This window comes from Nycticebus coucang, chromosome 6 (genome assembly GCF_027406575.1).
Source record: "Nycticebus coucang isolate mNycCou1 chromosome 6, mNycCou1.pri, whole genome shotgun sequence".
NCBI lineage: Eukaryota > Metazoa > Chordata > Mammalia > Primates > Lorisidae > Nycticebus > Nycticebus coucang.
In genome coordinates, this window is record NC_069785.1 from 93988675 (window position 1) to 94007730 (window position 19056).

Sequence of the window (19056 nt, forward strand, 5' to 3'; positions counted from 1 at the left end):
AGATTTTCATCTTTCTGACAATAAATTTTCTTGTAATATTCATTAAGGTTTTTTTTGATTTCTGATGAGTCTGTTGTTATTTCATCTTTGTTGTTTCTGATTGATGATATTAGAGATTTTACTCTTTTTTTTCTGATTAGGTTGGCCAGAGGTTTATCTATTTTATTGACCTTTTCAAAAAACCAGCTTTTTGATTTATTGATCTGTTGTATAATTCTTTAGTTTTCAATTCCATTTAATTCTGCTCTAATTTTGGTTATTTCTTTTCTTCTACTGGGTTTGGGGTTGGAATGTTCTTCCTTTTCCATTTGCTTGAGATGTCCCATTATGTTGTTGACATCCTCTCTTTCCGTTCTCTTGAGGTAGGCTTGCAGTGCTATAAATTTCCCTCTTAGAACTGCCTTTGCAGTGTCCCAGAGGTTCTGATAGTTTGTGTCTTCCTTGTTGTTTTGTTCCAAAAAACTGGCGATTTCTTTCTTAATCTCATCTCTGACCCAGCTATCATTCAGCATAAGGTTATTTAACTTCCATATTTTTGTATGAGTATGCAGATTCCTGTTGTTACTCAATTCAAGTTTTATTCCATGATGGTCCGAGAAGATGCAAGGAATAATTTCTATTCCTTTAAATTTACTGAGGTTAGACTTGTGACCTAGAATGTGGTCAATTTTGGGGTAAGTTCCGTGGGCTGATGAAAAGTACGTGTATTGAGGGGGAGACAAGATGGCAGACTGAAGCCAGCTTTCAACAAAGGCTCCCGTCCAGAAGCAGAGTTAAGGGACAGGAATTTAGTAAGTATCCTGGTGGACTTGAGCCTCACCAAGAAAGAAGGCTGAAGAAGGCACATCAACACCGCTGAGGCAAGTTGTGATCACAAGGACGCCAACAAAAGGTACAAAATCCACCACCAAGCGGACGGGAGTCCCCCTCCCCCATGAGACCGGCTCAAGAGCCCCACAATTGAACAAGCGGGCAGAAGTTAAAGGCCCTCCCACTACACTCCACGGAAGAGACCTTCTAAAAACTGGACCTACCTCCCCTACTGGGGTGCCGTGGCGTTCTCCTGCCAGACATAGGGCTGAATAAAACTTTGGGAATCCTTTGCCGGCAACCCTGAATACCCGGCGCTCCCCTCCCGCCCACTGAGGTCTGGAGGCCTGTCCCCCAGGACTTCGGATCCGTGGGTGATTTCTCAAGGGGAGTGGAAAGTCCCCGAGTTGCGACTGGTCAACATTGATTCTGAGGCGCACAAGTGAGGAGAGGGCACCGGACTGAGGGGGAGTCATGCCTCGCGGCACTTCCCTGCGGTGCAGTGCACCAACCCTCCCCGGGCATACGGGGCCAAAGACTGAATAAGACTCTGGCCTCCCCGCTGAGAGCTGAGAGCCCCTACTCTCACTCGGGGTCTGAGGGCCTATCCCCCAGGAGTTCAGCTCCTTGGGTGATTTCTCGAGGGGAGTGCACAGTGCCTGAGCTGCGACAGGTCAGCGCTGACTCTGGGATACGTGAGCGAGGAGAGGGCACTCTGCTGAGGGGAAATCAAGCCTTGGCGGCACTTCCCTGCGGTGCAGTGCAGGAGCCCTCCCCAGACCGTAGTATTGCGTAAAACTGAAAGAAATTCTAGCTTCCCCCCCCACTCCCAATCAGGGTCTGTGGGCCCATCCCCCAAGAGTTCTGATTCTTGGGGGATCTCTTAAGGGGTGTGGACCCAGCACAAACTGCGGCTGCTCAGTGCTGACTCTGGGGTGCGGGACAGAGGAGAAAAGGGTCGCCTGAGTGCCCACACCAGAGCAGCAGTTCCCTGGAGGTAGATCAACAGCTGTTTTTTCTTTAACGGCAGAATGCTCACTTCTGGATATTCTGAAGCCACACTCCCTGTCTCCCTGGGCAACCAGAGGAGGCCACCAGCGACTCGGCTCACAAACCCGGGAAGCTTCCATGGCGGGGCCGACCCAGAGAGGTGTTCAGACGCAATTCTCCAACAGCAAAGACGTTTGAACTCAAAACAGCCCGTCTTCTGTAGGTGACGACAGGAACAGAGACAGAACCTCACAAAGTTGTCTGTTCTGTTCTGTTCTGTTAGCAGCATCCATCAGGGAAGGGGCTAAGCCTGAGTGAACACCTCCTTCCCATCACCTGCACCAAACACTCAAAGATGTCAGGCCCCATCTCCTCCTGCTAGATAGCGGCAGTCTGCGGGGGCCTGGCAGACTTCCTTGCGATTCAGGCAGGTGCAAACCCCTGGAGTGTCTGTTCACTGCAGGCAACTGGGTTAGCCATCTGCAGAGATACCAGTGACTGGGTCTGACGGAGGGGCAAAGTGGGGAAGGAGACGTCAACCTTCCCAGACTGCTCTGTTTGCTGGGTGGCTCCTCCTGACTCCACACTGCACTGGGGTGAGCTGTGTCAGAGGAGTCACCAGGCCCCTGTGATCCAGTTCCCAGAGACCTCTTGAACCCTTCCACCCGAGACAAGTGCCGATTGAGACAGTTGATTCAGACCTTTTGAACTGGGCTAATAGACTGAGGACTTTTCAGGCGGTGCCCTGGGTGTGCGATTGTAGGAAGGTTTGATTCTCCTTTTCCAACTGGGGCCAGAGGTGGGCAGGCGGGGTGACTTAATTGCTGATTTTTCCACACAGCTGAGACTTCAAGCCAGAGTAGAAGTTGAAATAGGATCGAACAGAAACCAGCTGAAAACAAGACAGAACCGCTTTGCTCCACCACACCAGACAGGGCCCCAGTTTCTCAGGCCACAACACTGTACGGGCCCTCGATAAAACCCCAGAGGAAAAACCAAAGGGAGTAAACCATGGGGCGGAATCAGCAGAAAAACTCTGGTAACATGAATAACCAGAATAGATCAACCCCCCCAAGAAAAGATACGGCAGATGTGATTGAATATCCCATTCATAAACAACTGGCTGAGATGTCAGAAGTCAAATTCAGAATTTGGTTTGCAGACAAGATTAATAAAATGGAATTAGGAATTCGAGGAGAAATTCAAAAATTGTCTCAAGAATTTAACGAATTTAAAGACAAAACCACCAAAGACTTAGACACACTGAAACAAGAACTTACAACACTCAAAGATATGAAAAATACAGTAGAATCCCTCAGTAACAGAATGGAGCAAGCAGAAGAAAGGATTTCTGACATTGAAGATAAAGTCTTGGAAAGCTCCCAATCTCTCAAAGAGGAAGAGAAATGGAGAGCAAAAATGGATCACTCACTCAACAACTCTCAGATAATTCGAAAAAACACAACATAAGGGTTATAGGAATTTCAGAGAACGATGAAGTGGCTGCCAAGGGCACAGAGGCCCTTCTACATGAAATTATGAAAGAAAATTTTCCAGACATGCCTAGAGAATCTGAAATTCAGATAGCAGACAGCTTCAGAACCCCAGCACGATTCAACCCCAATAAGCCATCTCCCAGACATATCATAATTGGCTTCACTAAAGTTAACATGAAAGAGAAGATTCTCAAAGCAGCCCGGCGAAAGAAAACTATAACGTACAAAGGTAAGAATATTAGAATAACTGCAGATCTCTCTGCTGAAACTTTTCAAGCAAGAAGAGGCTGGTGATCAACTTTTAATCTCCTAAAGCAAAAAAACTTTCAACCCAGGATCTTGTATCCAGCTAAACTGAGTTTCATCTATGATGGAGAAATTAAATACTTCAATGACATTCACATGTTGAAAAAATTTCCCATAAGTAAACCAGCTCTTCAGGATGTTCTCAGACCTATCCTCCACAATGACCAACCCAATCCTATACCACAAAAGTAAACTCACTCAGAAACTTCGGATCAAACTCCAACTTCCACACTGGCGAAAGGATTAAAAATATCCACTGGACCTTTGAAAAACTCGATACCCAAAATTCCACCAGACTTATCAATACTCTCCATCAATGTGAATGGCTTAAACTGTCCTCTAAAACGGCATAGGTTAGCTGACTGGATACAAAAACTAAAGCCAGATATTTGTTGCATACAAGAGTCACATCTCAACTTAAAAGACAAATACAGACTCAGGGTGAAAGGATGGTCATCCATATTTCAGGCAAATGGTAATCAGAAAAAAGCAGGTGTTGCAATTTTATTTGCAGATACAGTAGGCTTTAAACCATCAAAAGTAAGGAAGGACAAGAATGGTCACTTCATATTTGTTAAGGGTAATACTCAATATGACGAGATCTCAATTATTAATATTTATGCACCCAACCAGAATGCACCTCAATTTATAAGAGAAACTCTAACAGACATGAGTAACTTGATTTCCTCCAGCTCCATAATCGTTGGAGATTTCAACACTCCCTTGGCAGTGTTGGATCGATCCTCCAGAAAGAAGCTGAGCAAAGAAATCTTAGATTTAAACCTAACCATCCAATATTTAGATTTAGCAGACATCTACAGAACATTTCATCCCAACAAAACTGAATACACATACTTCTCATCAGCCCACGGAACTTACTCCAAAATTGATCACATTTTAGGTCACAAGTCTAACCTCAGTAAATTTAAAGGAATAGAAATTATTCCATGCATCTTCTCGGACCATCATGGAATAAAACTTGAATTGAGTAACAACAGGAATCTGCATACCCAGACAAAAACATGGAAGTTAAATAACCTTATGCTGAATGATAGCTGGGTCAGAGATGAGATTAAGAAAGAAATCACCAATTTTTTGGAACAAAATGACAATGAAGACACAAACTATCAGAACCTCTGGGACACTGCAAAGGCAGTTCTAAGAGGGAAATTTATAGCACTGCAAGCCTTCCTCAAGAGAACGGAAAGAGAGGAAGTTAACAACTTAATGGGACATCTCACGCAACTGGAAAAGGAAGAACATTCCCACCCAAAAACCTAGTAGAAGAAAAGAAATAACCAAATTTAGAGCAGAATTAAATGAAATTGAAAACAAAAGAATAATACAACAGATCAATAAATCAAAAAGCTGGTTTTTTGAAAATGTCAATAAAAGAGATAAACCTCTGGCCAACCTAATCAGGACGAAAAGAGTAAAATCTCTAATATCATCAATCAGAAACAACAAAGACGAAATAACCACAGACTCATCAGAAATCCAAAAAATCCTTAATGAATATTACAAGAAACTTTATTCTCAGAAATATGAAAATCTGAAGGAAATAGACCGATACTTGGAAGCACGCCACCTTCCAAGACTTAACCAGAATCAAGTGGAAATTTTGAACAGACCCATATCAAGTTCAGAAATAGCATCAACTATACAAAACCTCCCTAAAAAGAAAAGCCCGGGACCAGATGGTTTCACGTCAGAATTCTACCAAACCTTTAAAGAGGAATTAGTACCTATATAACTCAACCTGTTCCAAAAGGTAGAAAAAGAAGGAAGACTACCCAACACGTTCTATGAAGCAAACATCACCCTGATCTCCAAACCCGGAAAAGACCCAACAAGAAAAGAAAATTATAGACCAATATCACTAATGAATATAGATGCAAAAATATTCAACATGATCCTAACAAACAGAATCCAGCAACACATCAAACAAATTATACATCATGACCAAGTTGGTTTTATCCCAGGGTCTCAAGGCTGGTTCAATATACGTAAATCTATAAATGTAATTCAGCACATAAACAAATTAAAAAACAAAGACCATATGATTCTCTCAATTGATGCAGAAAAAGCTTTTGATAATATCCAGCATCCCTTCATGATCAGAACACTCAAGAAAATTGGTCTAGAAGTGACTTTTCTTAAACCGATAGAGGCTATCTACAGCAAACCCACAGCCAATATCATATTGAATGGAGTTAAATTGGAAACATTTCCACTCAGATCAGGAACCAGACAAGGCTGCCCATTGTCTCCATTGCTTTTCAACATTGGAATGGAATTTTAGCCACCGCAATTAGGGAAGAAAAGGCGATCAAGGGTATCCATATAGGGTCAGAAGTGATCAAACTCTCGCTCTTCGCAGATGATATGATTGTGTATCTGGAAAACACTAGGGACTCTACTACAAAACTCCTAGAAGTGATCAAGGAATACAGCAGCGTCTCAGGTTACAAAATCAACATTCATAAATCGGTAGCCTTTATATACACCAACAACAGTCAAATTGAAAAAGCAGTTAAGGACTCTATCCCATTCACAGTAGTGCAAAAGAAGATGAAATATTTGGGAATTTACCTAACAAAAGACGTGAAAGATCTCTATAAAGAGAACTATGAAACTCTAAGAAAAGAAATAGCTGAAAATGTTAACAAATGGAAAAACATACCATGCTCATGGCTAGGAAGAATCAACATTATCAAAATGTCCATACTACCCAAAGCAATATATAATTTCAACGCACTCCCTATTAAAGCTCCACTGTCATATTTTAAAGATCTTGAAAAAAAATACTTCGTTTGATATGGAATCAGAACAAACCTCGAATAGCCAAGACATTACTGAGAAATAAAAACAAAACAGGAGGAATCACACTACCAGACGTCTGACTTTACTAGAAATCGATAGTGATCAAAACAGCATGGTATTGGCACAAAAACAGAGAAGTAGATATCTGGAACAGAATAGAGAACCAAGAGATGAATCCAGCTACTTACTGCTATTTGATTTTTGACAAGCCAATTAAAAACATTCAGTGGGGAAAACATTCCCTATTTAACGAATGGTGCTGGGTGAACTGCCTGGCAACCTGCAGAAGACTGAAATTTGACCCACACCTTTCACCATTAACTAAGATAGACTCTCATTGGATTAAAGATTTAAACTTAAGACATGAAACTATAAAAATACTAGAGGAGAATGCAGGGAAAACCCTTGAAGAAATTGGTCTGGGTGAGTATTTCATGAGGAGAACCCCCCGGGCAATTGAAGCAGCTTCAAAAATACACTACTGGGACTTGATCAAACTAAAAAGCTTCTGCACAGCTAAGAACACAGTAAGCAGAGCAAGCAGACAGCCCTCAGAATGGGAGAAGATATTTGCAGGGTATATCTCTGACAAAGGTTTAATAACCAGAATCCACAGAGAACTCTAACGCATCAGCAAGAAAAAAATAAGGGATCCCATTGCAGGCTGGGCAAGGGATTTGAAGAGAAACTTCTCTGAAGAAGAGAGGCGCACAGCCTTCAGACATATGAAAAAATGCTCATCATCTTTAATCATCAGAGAAATGCAAATCAAAACTACTTTGAGATATCATCTAACTCCAATGAGACTAGCCTATATCACAAAATCTCAAGACCAGAGATGTTGGCGTGGATGCCGAGAAAAGGGAACACTTCTGCACTGTTGGTGGGAATGCAAATTAATACATTCCTTTTGGAAAGATATATGGAGAACACTCAGAGATCTAAAAATAGATCTGCCATTCAATCCTGTAATTCCTCTGCTGGGCATATACCCAGAAGACCAAAAATCACAACATAACAAAGATATTTGTACCAGAATGTTTATTGCAGCCCAATTCATAATAGCTAAGTCATGGAAAAAGCCCAAGTGCCCATCGATCCACGAATGGATTAATAAATTGTGGTATATGTATGCCATGGAATACTATGCAGCCTTAAAGAAAGATGGAGACTTTACCTCTTTCATGTTTACATGGATGGAGCTGGAACATATTCTTCTTAGTAAAGTATCCCAAGAATGGAAGAAAAAATACCCAATGTACACAGCCCTGCTATGAAACTAATTTGGGACTCTCACATGAAAGCTATAACCCAGCTACAACTTAACAATAGGGGGAAGTGGGAAAGGGGGGGTTGGGTAGAGGGAGGGGAATCGGTGGGATCACACCTGTGGTGCATATTACAGGGGTATTTGCGAAACTTGGTAATTGTAGAATGTAAATGTTTTGGCACAGTAACTGAGATAACGCTGGAAAGGCAATGTTAAGCACTGTGATAAAAATGTGTCAAATGGTTTATGAAGTGAGTGTATGATGCCCCACAATCATATCATTGTATACAGTTATGATTTAATAAAAAAAAAGAAAAGTACGTGTATTCAGTTATTTTGGGATGAAATGTTCTGTAGATGTCTGCTAAATCTAAATATTGGATGGTTAGGTTTAAATCTAAGATTTCTTTGCTCAGCTTCTGGCTGGAGGATGGATCCAACACTGCCAAAGGAGTGTTGAAATCTCTGACGATTATGGAGCTGGATGAAATCAAGTTGCTCATGTCTGTTAGAGTTTCTCTTATAAATTGAGGTGCATTCTGGTTGTGTGCATATATATTAATAATTGAGATCTCATCATAGTGAGTATTACCCTTAACAAATATGAAGTGACCATTCTTGTCCTTCCTTACTTTTGATGGTTTAAAGCCTACTGTATCTGCAAATAAAATTGCAACACCTGCTTTTTTCTGATTACCATTTTCCTGAAATATGGATGACCATCTTTTCACCGTGAGTCTGTATTTGTCTTTTTTTTTTTTTTTTTAATTTTTTTATTAAATCATAACTGTATACAATGATATGATTATGGGGCATCATACACTCACTTCATAAACCATTTGACACATTTTTATCACAGTGGTTAACATAGCCTTTCCGGCGTTATCTCAGTTACTGTGCCAAAACATTTACATTCTACATTTACCAAGTTTCGCAAATACCCCTGTAATATGCACCACAGGTGTGATCCCACCGATTCCCCTCCCTCTACCCACCCCCCCCTTTCCCACTTCCCCCTGTTGTTAAGTTGTAGCTGGGTTATAGCTTTCATGTGAGAGTCCCAAATTAGTTTCATAGTAGGGCTGTGTACATTGGGTATTTTTTCTTCCATTCTTGGGATACTTTACTAAGAAGAATATGTTCCAGCTCCATCCATGTAAACATGAAAGAGGTAAAGTCTCCATCTTTCTTTAAGGCTGCATAGTATTCCATGGTATACATATACCACAATTTATTAATCCATTCGTGGATCGATGGGCACTTCGGCTTTTTCCATGACTTAGCGTATTTGTCTTTTAAGTTGAGATGTGACTCTTGTATGCAACAAATATATGGCTTGAGTTTTTGTATCCATTCAGCTAACCTATGCCTCTTTAGAGGACAGTTTAAGCCATTCACATTAATGGAGTGTATTGATAAGTCTGGTGGAATTTTGGGTATCGAGTTTTTCAAAGGTCCAGTGGACATTCTCAATCCTTTCGCCAGTGTGGAAGTTGGAGTTTGATCCGAAGTTTCTGAGTGAATTTACTTTTGTGGTATAGGATTGGGTTGGTCATTGTTGAGGATAGGTCTGAGAATATCCTGAAGAGCTGGTTTACTTCTGGCAACTTTTTCAACATATGAATTTCATTGAAGTATTTAATTTCTCCATCATAGATGAAACTCAGTTTAGCTGGATAGAAGATCCTGGGTTGAAAATTATTTTGCTTTAGGAGATTAAAATTTGATGACCACCCTCTTCTGGCTTGAAAAGTTTCAGCAGAGAGATCTGCAGTTATTCTAATATTCTATCCTTTGTACCTAATAGTTTTCTTTCGCCGGGCTGCTTTGAGAATCTTCTCTTTCATGTTAACTTTAGTGAAGCTAATTATGATATGTCTGGGGGATGACTTATTGTGGTTGAATCGTGCTGGGGTTCTGAAGCTGTCTGCTATCTGAATTTCAGATTCTCTGGGCATGTCTGGAAAATTTTCTTTCATAATTTCATGCAGAAGGGCGTCTGTGCCCTTCGAGGCCACTTAATCATTCACAGAAATCCCAATAATTCGTATATTGCTTTTTTTCAAATTATCTGAGAGCTCTCTGAGTGAGTGATCCATTTTTGCTCTCCATTTCTCTTCCTCTTTGAGAGATTGGGAATGTTCAAAGACTTTATCTTCAATGTCCGAAATCCTTTCTTTTGCTTGCTCCATTCTGTTGATGAGGGATTCTACTGTATTTTTCATATCTTTGAGGGCTGCAAATTCTTGCTTCAGTGTGTCTAAATCTTTGGTGGTTTTGTCTTTAAATTCGTTAAATTCTTGAGACAACTTTTGAATTTCTCCTCGCATTCCTAATTCCATTTTATTAATCTTGTCTGCAATCCAAATTCTGAATTCGATTTCTGACATCTCAGCTAGTTGTTTATGAATGGGATCTTCAATCACATCTGCCATATCTTTTCTTGGGGGGGTTGATCTATTCTGGTTATTCATGTTACCAGAGTTTTTCCACTGATTCCTCCCCATGGTTATTTTACTCCCTTTGATTTTTCCCCTGCGGCTTTATCAAGGGCCCGTACAGTGTTGTGGCCTGAGGAACTGGGGCCATGTCTTGTGTGGTGGGGCTAAGTGGTTCTGTCTTGTCTTTAGCTGGTTTCTGTTCAATCTTATTGCAAAGTATCTGGCTTGAAGTCTCAGCTGTGTGGAAAAATCAGCAATTAAGTTACCCCGCCCGCCCACCTCTGGCACCATTTGGAAAAGGAGAATCAAACCTTTCTACAACAGCATATTCAGGGCACCGCCTGAAAAGTCCTCAGTCTATTAGCCCAGTTCAAGAGGTCCAAATCAACTGGCTCAATTGGCACCTGTCTCGGGTGGGAGAGTTCAAGAGGTCTCTGGGAACTGGATCACAGGGGCCTGGTGAGTCCTTTCACACGGCTCACCCCAGTGCAGTGTGGAGTCAGGAGGAGCCACCCAGCAAACAGAGCAGTCTGGGAAGGTTGACGTCTCCTTCCCCACTTTGCCCCTCCGTCAGACCCAGTCACTGGTATCTCTGCAGATGGCTAACCCAGTTGCCCGCAGTGAACAGACACTCCAGGGGTTTGCACCTGCCTGAATTGCAAGGAAGTCTGCCAGGCCTCCGCAGTCTATGCTATCTAGCAGGAGGAGATGGGGCCTGACATCTTTGATTGCTTGATGCAGGTGATGGGAAGGAGGTGTTCACTCAGGCTTAGCCCCGTCCCTGATTGATGCTGCTAACAGAACAGAACAAAACAGACAACTTTGCGGGGTTCTGTCTCTGTTCCTGCCAAAATCGCCTACAGAAGACGGGCTGTTCTGAGTTCAAACGTCTTTGCTGCTGGAGGTTTGTGTCTTCTTTGCTGCTGGAGGTTTGCGTCTGATTACCTCTCTGGGTCGGCCCCACCCTGGAAGCTTCCCGGGTTTGTGAGAAGTGTCAGGAAATCCCCCGCTCACCGGTGGCCTCCTCTGGTTGCCCAGGGAGACAGGGGGTGTTGCCTCAGAATATCCAGAAGTGAGCCATTCTGCCGTTAAAGAGAAAACGGCTGTTGATTTGCCTCCAGGGAACTGCCGCTCTGGCGTGGGCACTCAGCCGATCCTTTTCTCCTCTGTCTCGCGCCCCAGAGTCAGCACTGAGCAGCTGCAGTTTATGCTGGGTCCACACCCCTCGAGAGATCTCCTAAGAATCCGAACTCTTGGGGGACCGGCCCCCAGACCCTGAGTGGGAGTGGGGGGGAAGCTAGAGTTTCATTCAGTTTTACGCCCAGCCGTATTTTTGCCCGGGGAGGGCTGCTGCACCGCACCGCAGGGAAGTGCCGCCAAGGCTTGATTCCCCCTCAGCAGAGTGCCCTCCCCTCGCTCACATGTCTCAGAGTCAGCACTGACCTGACACAGCTCGGGCACTGTGCACTCCCCTCGAGAAATCACCCAAGGATCCGAACTCCTGGGGGATAGGCCTCCAGACCGCGAGTGAGAGTCGGGGGGAGTTTTGGGTGCTCAGCTGGGAAGCTAGAGTTTTGTTCAGTTTTGTGCCCAGCTGTATTGTTGCCCGGGGAGGGCTGCTGCACCCCACCCCAGGGAAGTGCCGCCAAGGCTTGAATCCCCCTCAGCAGAGTGCCCTCTCCTCGCTTGCCTGTCTCAGATTCAGCGCTGACCTGACGCAGCTCGGGCACTGTACACTCCCCTTGAGAAATCACCCAAGGATGCGAACTCCTGGTGGACAGGCCTCCAGACCCTGAGTGAGAGTGGTGGGGAGTTCTGTGCACTCAGCGGGGAAGCTAGAGTTTTATTCAGTTTTATGCCCGGCAGGAGAACGCCACGGCACCCCAGTAGGGGAGGTAGGTCCAGTTTTTAGAAGGTCTCTCCCGTGGAGTGCAGTGGGAGGGCCTTTAATTTCTGCGAGGCTCTTGAGCCGGTCTCATGGGGGAGGGGGACTCCCATCCGCTTGGTGGTGGATTTTTGTACCTTTTGTTTGCGTCCTTGTGATCACAGCTTGCCTCAGCGGTGTTGATGTGCGTTCTTCAACCTTCTCTCTTGGTGTGGCTCAAGTCCACCAGGATACTTACTAAATTCCTGTCCCTTAACTCTCCTTCTGGATGGGAGCCTCTGTTGAAAGCTGGCTTCAGTCTGCCATCTTGTCTCTCCCCGAGGCTCCCATTTAGCCTGTGTCCATGGAGCATTTGGTTGTCATGGGAACAAAGGGGATACCTAATTAAATCTTAAAGGTACACCCTCATCCAGCAAGCTTCTTCTGCAGGGTAGTGGATGGGTGGATGCTCACAGACCAGCTGCTCAGAGGCCTTCATACCCTCCCATGGGATCCGATCTCTGTGCCTTTCTCCCACTTGCTATCAGGACTCTGACCTCTCCCTGCATCCACTAGCATTGCTCTCCTCTGTGTGGAGGTTACTGGGGGGACTATTTGTCTAAGCGTCCAGTGAGTGAGCCTGAGAACGGCCAGCAGACAGAGGCGTGTGGACTGTGCTGCCTCACTCCCACTGGCCAGTGGCTGGGAATGCACCCCCAGGCAGAGGAGAGGGCTTATGTGGTGGTTATAGGGGCAGACAGGTCTGGCCTCCCTACATTGCTTTCAGGTCAGGGGGACACTGGGTCTGACACACCTATATCCAAGCTGCTCGCAGTCTATCCCATCAAGCCTTGGGGGAAGGAATCTGGCAGACTATGGTAGCCCTGCTCCCAGTGGTAAGCTTGGCCCAGAAGGTACCCCACTGCAGAAAAATGAAACTCTCAGTACAGAGTGGTCTTGGGGTTGCCTTGTGGGGAGGGGTCATAGCTACAATCTGGCTCAGCCAAAATTCCTTTCCCTGATGTGGGGACTAGAGGAGGAAGTGTTGAGGTGCACCAAAGCCATCTGGTCTCTCTTAGTACTCTCCTGTGGGTTGAGAGTTTTGTGACCTGCTGCTCCCCAAGGCAACCAAGTAGGGAAGGGAGCCTCCTTATCATTTCCCTGGGCTCTGAGCCTCTCTGGATTTTGTCTTCTCCTCTCAATCTTCCTCTATCTCAGCTTTGCAGCCCATCTCAGTGGGGTCTCCAGATGCCTCTGTTGTTTCTCTGTGAGATCCAGCCATAATTGTTCCCTCTCTTCTCATGCGACTTCTACCCTCCCTCCCTGACAGTCAGACAAGGTATGTCTCCAGTCAGCCATCAAGGCTCTTCTCCCTCTGCTTATTACTTCTTAAAAGTCAGAATACTAATAAACATGCATAATATTATTGGTGTTACTAACCATGACAGGCAGTGGTTAAGTAAACTGATTATTGGATTCATGAGACTGTGCCCTAAAAAAATTAGGATAATCATTGCTTCAATAGGTTTAATAAGACTGGTGTTAACAGAGATGAATATATTTTCAGTTATAATAAAAGGAAGAGTAGATTTTTAATCTGCTCAATCAAAGGGAAAATCATTATAGAGCTGGAGAGCACTGAAAAATTGTTTTGGCAAAGGATTTCTTAATAGTGCAAACAAAAATTAATGAAAGTCTTATAAAACAATCTTAATATATACAAGAAAGTGAACAGCTTAAATCCTATAATCCTTAAACCATTAGTGTTTTAGTCTAAATAATTTTGCTCCAGCTACATTTAAAAGTTCTTTATTTTTCAAAAGTCCCAATTGCAATCTTCCGTTTAAATTTTGATTGAGTCCTAGATATACAAACCTCTTTTAGACAAACCTTTCTACTGACACTTTTTGCTTTGAGTACAATTAATTTCTATTCCTTTTTGTACTTTGGCAGTACAACTAAAGGGAATTGGTTTTAATATTATATACTTATGACATTTTTCTTGACTTTCTAATGAGAGAAATGCTATTAGTTATTCTCATATCATCTTCCAGCATAATTTTACCTTTTTTACCATTTAAAATTTTCTCCAATTAAATTTTCATGCTATCAAGAAAAATTTTGAACAGAAACAGTTTAATTTATATATTAAGCACTGTTTCCAGTATGAAAACTGTCATGTATCATTAAGTAGATAGTTTCAACTCCAAGAAATTAGAGTGATTATATCATCCCTCAATAAAGAAATTTTGCCTTTTTCTATGGGAACCAGGCCAAGGACAACAGAATTCTAAGACCACATAAATAAAATAGCACTCACACACAGGGATTGTCTCCAATTTCATTTCATTAGAAGACACTAGGTGATCATTTAATCATATTCAAAAATGTGTCAGGGGAAGGTGTGACTTTACCCTGCTGTGTCCAGTCTCTCCCCTGACTTAGGATGGGAAAAGAAGGGCAAGAATGACTTTGATCAGGATTTGCCGAGTACAGAGGTGGCCATGCCCTTGGTTTTGACCAAGGTTACAAACATCTCCTCTTTTTTTTTTTTTTTGTTTAGTAAAATTTTAATAAGAATAATCGAAATATCTTTTCAGCATCACAGACAGACTGTTTTTCCTCTTTACACTTGGGGCACCCTTCCTCACTCCCTCCCCCTAGGGCCCTCAGAGACCTTCCCATCAGACTTTGCCATGAGCAAAGCAGGCTAGAGGGATAAGAAGAGGGGAGTATAACTTTTTCCTTGTTTTCTAGGAAGCAGCAGCAATAGCACCGGGCCCCAAGAACAGGTGTCTGCTCTCACTCTGCATCAGACACACGAGCCCCCCACCAGAGGTCCAATCAGAAGCAGAATGGAACCTCTTCTCTGAGTCCACAAATTCTTGTAGTGTTAAGTCTTTCCTTCTGCTTACTCAATCCTAAAGGTAGAAAGTGCTGTAGGCCTTAAACTCCGGGTTATGTAACATCTTCAGTTATCAATCTCCTTTATTAAATGTTCTCTGTTTGAAATACCGTGAATTTCAGTTTCCTCAAAGGAGCCTACTGTGAAGCCATGGAGGGCGACTAAGCGAGTGCTTGTGTTATCAGACCTGTGCTCTGGAGCAAATATTTTGGCCAAGTTGTGAAGATGAGATTGCAGAAAGAAACAGTGCAGGTTTCTTCTGTCTGTTACCAGGTTGGAGACTATTCTAACAGAGCAGAAGAGAGTAGTTAGGATGATTATGATATGGTAATGGAAATAACTAGATATATTCAAGATGTAGAATATTATGCGGATAAGATTGGGTGATGAATCAAAGATGAGGAATTACAGAGCAAAGTAGAAAAAAAGACAAGTGACAGGATTGAGTGTTACAATTTACTGAGATGAATATTACTAGAAATTAATAAAGTCTGGTAGCAAAAGCACCAAGTTCACTGCTGAAACAGTAGAATTTGGGTTGCCTGTGAGTCATCCTGGAAGAGACATCCAGTAGGATGTTGTGAGGTGAGTCTCATGCTGATAATAAAAAAGGTATGGGCTAGAGAATGTGTGCTATGGATAGTATTTTTATAGGTCCATGTTGATGTTATGAATCCAGACGAGAGTAAATAAAATGAAGAGAAGTCTCAGGACCCAGACATGGGGGAACTTCAGCATATAATGGTGAACCGGGGACAAGACTTTAAAATAGAATAAGAGGTACCTGGAGTGGTAAGAGGAAAACCATCATGACTTTGTGTCAGAAGAAATGATGGAAGGAAACGCTTGGATAAGAAGGAAGTAACCAATATTTTCAACGTCTAATAAGATGAGATTTAAAATGAGAAGCCTCATTAGTTTGGTCAAGTAGGGAAAGGGAGAGGTACTAATGGCTAAGGAAAGCTTCATTCTGTTACTGAACAGATATGAATACTAGATTTATCTTTGAAATATGGTCCCTATTTCTATATATCAAATATTTTCAAAGCCAGGGAAATACTTATAATTATTTGTGATATCTTTCTAGCCACAATTGCTCTTCTTCCAAACATTGGCAAGTCTTTGCTTTTCTTATAGAGGTAATTTGAATTGCCAAATAATATGTGACTTCCCTTGTATGTTAACACATACAAACTATATACATTTTGGCGATGGTATTGATAATCACATTTCACAATCTGCAGTTCACAAAGTGAGTCAGACCTGACTCTTCCTTGGTCAGGTCATAAGAAATCATGACCACAAAGACAATCATGTTCTCCAGGCCAACGGAATTTTGATTATTGGAACTCCTGCCTCTTAAATAGGAACAAGGCTTATTATTATCATAAAATCTTTTTTTTTAATACAGCAATATTTTTTTATTAAATCATAACTGTATACATTGATATGATCATGGGGCAATCATGGGGCATCATACATTCGCTTCATAGACCATTTGACACATTTTCATCACTATGGTTAACATAACCTTCCTGGCATTATCTCAGTTACCATGCCAAAACATTTACATTCTACATTTACCAAGTTTCGCAAATACCCCTGTAAGATGCACCACAGGTATGATCCCACCGATCCCCCTCCCGCTACCCACCACCCCCCTCCCTCCCCTCCCTTTCCCACTTCCCCCTATTCTTAGGTTGTAACTGTGTTATAGCTTTCACGTGAGAGCCCCAATTTAGTTTCATAGGGCTGAGTACATTGGGTACTTTTTCTTCCATTGTTGAGATACTTTACTAAGAAGAATATGTTCCAGCTCCATCCATGGAAACATGAAAGAGGTAAAGTCTCCATCTTTCTTTAAGGCTGCATAATATTCCATGGTGTACATATACCACAATTTATTAATCCATTCGTGGATCGATGGGCACTTGGGCTTTTTCCATGACTTAGCTATTATGAATTGGGCTGCAATAAACATTCTGGTACAAATATCTTTGTTATGTTGTGATTTTTGGTCTTCTGGGTATATGCCCAGCAGAGGGATTACAGGATTGAATGGCAGATCTATTTTTAGATCTCTGAGTGTTCTCCATCTCTCTTTCCAAAAGGAATGTATTAATTTGCATTCCCACCAGCAGTGCAGAAGTGTTCCCTTTTCTCCACATTCACGCCAACATCTCTGGTCTTGAGATTTAGTGATATAGGCTAGTCTCACTGGAGTTAGATGATATCTAAAAGTAGTTTTGATTTGCATTTCTCTGATGATTAAAAATGATGAACATTTTTTCATATGTCTGAAGGCTGTGCGCCTGTCTTCTTCAGAGAAGTTTCTCTTCAAATCCCTTGCCCAGCCTGCGATGGGATCCCTTGTTTTTTTCTTGCTGATGCTTTTCAGTTCTCTGTGGATTCTGGTTATTAAACCTTTGTCAGAGATATACCCTGCAAATATCTTCTCCCATTCTGAGGGCTGTTTGTTTGCTTTACTTATAGTGTTCTTAGCTGTGCAGAAGATTTTTAGTTTGATCAAGTCCCAGTAGTGTATTTTTGAAGCTGCTTCAATTGCCCGGGGGGTTCTCCTCATGAAATACTTACCCAGACCAATTTCTTCAAGGGTTTTCCCTGCATTCTCCTCTAGTATTTTTATAGTTTCATGTATTAAGTTTAAATCTTTAATCCAATGAGAGTCTATCTTAGTTAATGGTGAAAGGTGTGGGTCTAATTTCAGTCTTCTGCAGGTTGCCAGCCAGTTCACTGAGCACTACTTGTTAAATAGGGAATCTTTTCCCCACTGAATGTTTTTAATTGGCTTGTCAAAGATCAAATAGCGGTAAGTAGCTGGATTCATCTCTTGGTTCTCTATTCTGTTCCAGATATATACTTCTCTGTTTTTGTGCCAATACCATGCTGTTTTGATCACTGTCGATTTGTAGTAAAGTCTGAGGTCCGGTAGTGTGATTCCTCCTGTTTTGTTTTTATTTCTCAGTAATGTCTTGGCTATTCGAGGTTTTTTCTGATTCCATATCAAACGAAGTATTGTTTTTTCAAGATCTTTAAAATATGACAGTGGAGCTTTAATAGGGAGTGCGTTGAAATTATATATTGCTTTGGGTAGCATGGACATTTTGATAATGTTGATTCTTCCCAGCCCTGAGCATGGTATGTTTTTCCATTTGTTAACATTTTCAGCTGTTTCTTTTCTTAGAGTTTCATAGTTCTCTTTATAGAGATCTTTCACGTCTTTTGTTAGGTAAATTCCCAAATATTTCATCTTCTTTGACACTACTGTGAATGGGATAGAGTCCTTGACTGCTCTTTCACCTTGAGTGTTGTTGGTGTATATAAAGGCTACCGATTTATGGATGTTGATTTTGTAACCTGAGACACTGCTGTATTCCTTGATCACTTCTAGCAGTTTTGTAGTAGAGTCCCTAGTGTTTTCCAGATACACAATCATATCATCTGCGAAGAGCGAAAGTTTGATCTCTTCTCAGCCTATATGGATACCCTTGATCGCCTTTTCTTCCCTCATTGTGGTGGCTAAAACTTCCATTCCAATGTTGAAAAGCAATGGAGACAATGGGCAGCCTTGTCTGGTTCCTGATCTGAGTTTAAATGATTCCAATTTAACTCCATTCAATATGATATTGGCTGTGGGTTTGCTGTAGATGGCCTCTACCAGTTTAAGAAAAGTCCCTTCTAGACCAATTTTCTTGAGTGTTCTGATCATGAAGGGATGCTGGATATTATCAAAAGCTTTTTCTGCATCAATTGAGAGAATCATATGGACTTTGTTTTTTAATTTGTTTATGTGATGAATTACATTTATAGATTTACGTATATTGAACCAGCCTTGAGACCCTGGGATAAAACCAACTTGGTCATGATGTATAATTTGTTTGATGTGTTGCTGGATTCTGTTTGTTAGAATCTTGATGAATATTTTTGCATCTATACTCATTAGTGATATTGGTCTATAATTTTCTTTTCTTGTTGGGTCTTTTCCTGGTTTTGGGATCAGGGTGATGTTTGCTTCATAGAACGTGTTGGGTAGTCTTCCTTCTTTTTCTACATTTTGGAACAGGTTGAGTAATACAAGTACTAATTCCTCTTTAAAGGTTTGGTAGAATTCTGGTATGAAACCATCTGGT